We start from the raw sequence: 6,611 nt of genomic DNA, 5'->3' as shown, positions 1-6,611 counted from the left end.
GGAAAAGTCACTCAGCTCGGGCGCCAGCCCTAGGAGTGGCTTTCTTCGCTGGGTAATCAGAGCCAGAGGCTGTCCCTCCCACTAGCAGCCTCCACAATCAATTGAAATTCAGTAAACAGAAACCCTGAAAATGGCTCCAGGCTGGGCTCTGTGAATTTTTCACAAACTAACCCCCGGTAAAAGCTACTGTTTGTTGAAAGGCCTCAACTCTACCCAGAACCTAGCCTCCTCACTGCATCCCCCTCTTTTGTGATTCTCAAAGCAGATCTGCCTCCCATTGAACTAGTCTGGGAGGAGGATCACAAAATCCTGGGTAAAGTCGAGCATTCTGCCTGTTCGAACAAACTGACTTAAGAAACCAACCAAGCCACAAGATCACAAACACACCAGAGTCCAACAAGAGGCCTGTTAGAGACCCAAGGGAGATACAGGATTTTTCCCCACCCCTCCCCCAAAAAATCAAAGAACTTTCTTCTTCTTCTTCTTCTTTCTTCTTCTTCTTCTTCTTCTTCTTCTTCTTCTTCTTCTTCTTCTTCTTCTTCTTCTTCTTCTTCTTCTTCTTCTTCTTCTTCTTCTTCTTCTTCTTCTTCTTCTTCTTCTTCTTCTTCTTCTTCTTCCTTCTTCTTCTTCTTCCTTCTTCTTCTTCTTCTTCTTCTTCTTCTTCTTCTTCTTCTTCTTCTTCTTCTTCTTCTTCTTCTTCTTCTTCTTCTTCTTCTTCTTCTTCTTCTTCTTCTTCTTCTTCTGCTTCTTCTTCTTCTGCTACCTTATATAAAAAAAATTTTTTCTTTTCTAAAACTTTTTTTAATCTTTAATTTTTGCCTTTTAAAAAAAATTGTTTTCCAGTAACTTTATTTTACTCTTATAATTTTTATTTTAGGGATATGTGAGTGTGCGTTTTTCTTTCTTTTTTTGTTTTCTTTCTCTTTTTTTTCTTTTTTAATTATCTATTTGTTTTTTGTTTGAATCTACTGAACTTCTGAACTTTTTTCTTCCTTTCTTATCCTTTTCACCTTTTCCTCTCTTTCGTTCTTCTTTATGTGACTTAAATCTTGTCTTGCACATCTTCAGATAAACCTTTAGTTGATTATTAGACCCTATCCCCAATTGTGTACACACTTAATCCAAAAATTTATTACTCAATTGAAAACCTCTGAGACTTAAATTCCTTAATAGCAGTACTACCTCTTTATACCTATATAATATTTTATGTATTTTTATTTTTAACTTTTTCACATCTCCTTTATATCCCTCCCCTTCTGTCAATATATTCACGTTCTTCTCTAAATAGATTGTTTTTCTTCTGCATAATATTATTAATTTTTACTTTTCTATTTTTTCTGTTCTCTTTTCTTTTCCCTTCCTTTTCTTCTTTCTTTCTTTCTCACTACTTTCATCCTACCCAAACTATTTCCTGCATTGAGATTAGGACTTATTTAACTCTCCCTGCGCCTCCCCACATCAATCTATTCCTATTTTTTACCCGCATCTCTCCCTAACCCTAATTATTTTTGGTCTTCCAAATTCTTCATTGCGGTTCGTAGCCCATTAACATATAGTTGTTTGATGTTGAATAGATGTATCTATTGAACTTGATTGTATCTGTAGACTATTGACTGTGCAAATTCAGACTTTGGTTGATGCTTGCCTTAAGATAGTGTTCTAGCACAAAACTGGGCTATTTTCATCTCAAATGGGCAGAGTAAGTCGGAAAAACACAGAAACAATGGCAAATCCGGGTATCTCAATTCATAATCTTGATAATCAGTGGACAGAACAGATAATGAATTCCAGAGGAGAGTTCCCAAATAGCTCTACAAACACTGCTGGCAAACATGATAAATGAAAATATTGTGAACATACAAAGGACTCTGTATGTGGGTAATAGGGAGAGAGAGTAGGCAATCATAAAGTTTATACAGGAATATCATAAGCATGAGGAAGCTACTCAAAAACTGATACAGGATTTGTGTGAGCAGCTTGAGAATACTCACAGAGAAAGGCAGGAATGGCAAGAGCAGGCTGAGAACACTCAAAGAGAATTACAGGAATCCCTCGAACGGGAAGAACCTAATCAAAGACTAATACAGGAATTGAGAGCCCAGGAAGAGAATACACAAAGATCACTAAAGGCATTCATGGAATCCATTAACAAAGAGCTGAAGGAAGTCAGGGAGACCATAAAGGGAATGCTGAATGGAACCCAACAGAAGGAATGGGAGTCCAAGGAAACCATAACCAATCAACTAAGTGATTTGAGAATAAACATTGAACACCAAATTTAGGAAGTAAAGAAGTTCATACAAGATGTAAAACAAAGCTTCAACAAAGAATTTGAAGCCATCAAAGCTAATCAATTAGAAGGAAAAGAGATATAAAATGCAATAGAAAGTCTTGAAAGCAGGGTAGACCATGCAGAAGATCGAATCTCAGGGATTGAAGACAGCCTAGATATTATAGAGAAAGAACATACAACCATCCAAGACAAGTCCAAGAAATATGATAGATCTATCCAACACAGGGAAGACACCATCAGAAGGCCTAATCTAAGGATAATGGTTGTAGAGGAGCACCTAGAATCAGAAGTTAATGGTCTAGGAAATTTGTTTAACAGGATCCTAGCAGAGAACTTCCCAAACATAAAAAAGATGGGCCTATTCAGATACAAGAAGCTTTTAGAACCCCAAATAGACCAGACCAGAATAGGACATCCCACTGTCTCACTATAATCCACACAGGATCAACTCAGAACAAGGAAAAGATCCTTAAAGCAGTCAAGGAGAAAAGACTAATCACCTATAAAGGGAAACCAATTAGAATCACCTCAGATTTCTCAACAGAGACAATCAAAGCAACAAGAGCCTGGAATGATGTATGCCATGCCCTCAAAACAAACAACTATCAACCAAGAATACTGTACCCAGCTAAATTCTCCTTCATAACTGAAGGCCAAATAAAAACCTTCCATAGCAAAAAAAAAAATTGAAACAATACATCTCCACCAAACCACCCCTATAAAGGATTCTTAAACACGTCCTACACATAGAAAACCAACAAGACCACAATAAAGGCCAAGAAACTGCACCCAAACTGAGAATAAAAGAACCATAGGAAGAACCCAGTGTTCGCAGGCCCCAAGAAGGTGGAGAACATGGCAGGAACCCCCAAATACCTCTCAGTCCTATCTCTTAACGATAACGGTCAAACTCTCCAATTAGGCGACATAGACTGTCTCGTTGGATTAAAAAACTAGACTCTTCTATCTGCTACCTTCAGGAGTCATATCTTGCCCATAAAAACAAACACATTTTCAATGTTAAAGGATGGAACAAAATCTACCTAGCAAACGGCCCCCATAAACAGGCGGGAGTTGCCATCCAAATATCAGATAAAATAAACTTCAAATTAAAATTTGTGGGAATAGATAAAGAAGGTCGCTACATAAAAATTAAGGGATCTCTCCTTCAGGAAGATATTACAATTCTCAGCAGCACAGGGAACATTTTCTAAAACAGACCACATTTTGGGCCACAAAGCAAACTTGGAAAATTCAGAAACATTGAAGTTATACCTTGCATTCTCTCTGACCTCAAGGGAATAAAATTAGATCTCAACACCAAAAATCACCAAAGAAAGTCCGGTATCACAAGGAGGCTGAACAACACACTGCTGAATCACGAGTGGGTCATGGAAGAGATTAGAAAGGAAATTCAAATGTTCATGATATTCAACAAAAATGAAGACAGGAATTACCAGCTCCTCTGGGACACAGCAAAGGCAGTACTCAGAGGCAAGTTTGTAGCTCTGATCTCCTACATAAACAAATTGGAGAGATCGGAAACCAACAATTTAATGACACATCCAAACCTCCTTGAAAAAGAGCAGCAAGATAAACCCCAATCCAGTAGACGGAAAGAAATAATTAAAATTAAATCAGAAGTAAATGAATTAGAATCCAAAAAACTATAGAAAGAATCAACAAAACAAAAAGATGGTTCTTCGAAAAAATTAACAAAATTGACAGACCCTTAGCAAATCTTATCAGAAAAAGAATAGAATACACCCAAATAAATAAACTAAGAGATGAGAATGGAAACATCACCACGGAAACAACCAAGATTCAGAACATTTTAAGGGAATACTTCTCAAAACCTTATGCTAATAAGTTTGAGAACTTGACAGAAATGGACCATTTCCTAGCAAATATTGAAATGCCAAAACTAAGCCAAGATGAGTTAAACCATCTTAACAGGCCCATATCAAGCATTGAAATAGCAACAGCAATAAGAGACCTCCCACCTAAGAAAAGTCCAGGACCAGATGGTTTTACAGCGGAATTCTACAAGGCCTTCAAAGCCGAGCTCACACCCATACTCCTCCAACTCTTCAATGAAATTGAAAGAGAAAGTTCACTACCGAACTCATTCTATTAAGCCATCAAAACCCTCATCCCAAAACCAGTCAGGGACTCATCAGAGAAAGAGAACTATAGACCCATTACTTTGATGAACATTGATGCAAAACTTCTCAAAAAATTTTGGCCAATCGACTTCAACAATCCATCCAAAAAAAATCATAAACCACGATCCAACAGGATTCAAGTCAGGGATGTGAAGCTGGTTCAATATACGCAAATCAATAAATATTATTCATCCCATCAACAGGAGCAAGAATAAGAACTACATGGTTATCTCAGTAGATGCAGAAAAAGGATTCGAAAAGATCCAACACCCCTTTATAATGAAGGTTGTGGAAAAATTAGGAATCCATGGAACATTCCTCAATAAAATAAAGGCTCTATATGACAAACCTAAAGCCAGCATTATACTTAATGGTGAAATATAAAGCCATTTCCTCTTAAATCAGGAACAAGACAAGGATGTCCATTCCCTCCACTTCTCTTCAATCTAGTATTAGAATGCCTAGCTACAGCAATAAGACAAGATGTAGACATAAAGGGGATCTAAATAGAGAAAGAAGAAATAAAACTCTCCCTCTTTGCAGACCACATGACCTTGTATTTAAAGAATCCCATAGACTCCACTCCCAAATTACTCAAGCTGATTCAAAACTTTGGCAAAGTAGCAAGGTATCAAATTAACCCTCCAAAACCAATAGCTTTTCTGTATGCCAACAATGAGAAAAGTGTGGCTGAAATTTGGAAAGCAACTCCATTTGTAATAGCCCCACAAAAAATAAAATACCTAGGAATTAACTGAACCAAAGAAGTGAAGGACCTCTATGATGAAAACTTTAAAATCTTGAAAAAGGAAATCAAACAGAACTTACAAAATGACAAAAGGTCCCATCCTCCTGGATTGGAAAGATTAACATCGTGAAAATGGCAATACTTCCCAAGGCTATCTCCAAATTCAATGAGATACTAATCAAAATTCCAACCTCATTCCTCAAGGAAATAGAAGAGGCAATCCAAAAATTCATATGGAACAATAAAAGACCCTGAATAGCAAAACGCTCCTCAACGGAAAGAACACTCCTGGAGGAATATCAATACCAAATTTCAAACTACTATAAAGCCATAGTAATCAAAACAGCTTCGTATTGGAATAAGAACAGACATCAGGACCAATGGAATAGAATTGAAAACCCAGAAATGAACCTACAGACCTATAGCCATCTAATCTTCGATAAGGGAGCTAAAACAATAGAATGGAAGAAAGACAGCCTCTTCAGTACATGGTGCTGGAAAAATTGGTTAACTAAAGCTAGATCCCTATATATCACCCTGCACCAGAATCAACTCCAAATGGATCAAAGACCTCGAAGTCAAACAGATACTCTGAAAACATTACAGGATGGAATAGGAGAAACCCTAGGTCTCCTTGGCTCAGGCTGAAATTTTCTGAATAGAGACCCGGAAACACAACACATCAAAGAAAGTTTGGACAAATGAGATTGCATGAAGTTGCAGAGCTTCTGCATGGCAAAGCACATAGCTAGCAAGATCAATAGAAAGCCCATGGATTGGGAGAAAATCTTCACTAGCCATACAACAGACAAGGGTCTCATCTTAAATATACTTGGAACTCAAAAAATTAAATCCCCCAACAACGAACCCTCAAAGAAACAACTGCCCAATAAATAAGTGGGTTAAAGACTAAAGAGAAACTTCTCTGAAGAGGAAAGAAGGATAGCCAATAGATACATGAAGAAATGCTCATCCTCCCTAGCCATAAAAGAAATGCAAATCTACACTACGCTGAGATACCACCTTACCCCAGTTAGTATGGCTATAATGAAGAACTGTAATAACAACAGATGCTGTAGGGGATGTGGACAGAAGGGAACCTTACTTCATTGTTGTTTGGAGTGTAAACTTGTTCAACCACTTTGGAAAGCAGTATGGAGTTTCCTCAAAAGACTACACATAGAGCTCCCCTATGACCCAGCAATCCCACTTTTTGGCATTTACCCAAATGCTTACAAACAAGACCACACTAAAGGTACCAGCACAACTATGTTTATTGCAGCATTATTTACCATAGCTAAGATATGGAACCAACCCAGATGCCCCTCAGTAGATGAATTGATCAAGAAAATGTGGTGTATATACACAATGGAATTCTATGCCTCCTTCAGAAAGAATGACATTG

The sequence above is a fragment of the Dipodomys spectabilis genome, unplaced genomic scaffold, assembly GCF_019054845.1.
Source record: "Dipodomys spectabilis isolate Male_0828 unplaced genomic scaffold, ASM1905484v1 ptg000275l, whole genome shotgun sequence".
Taxonomy (NCBI): domain Eukaryota; kingdom Metazoa; phylum Chordata; class Mammalia; order Rodentia; family Heteromyidae; genus Dipodomys; species Dipodomys spectabilis.
Note: the sequence above shows the minus strand (reverse complement) of the source record.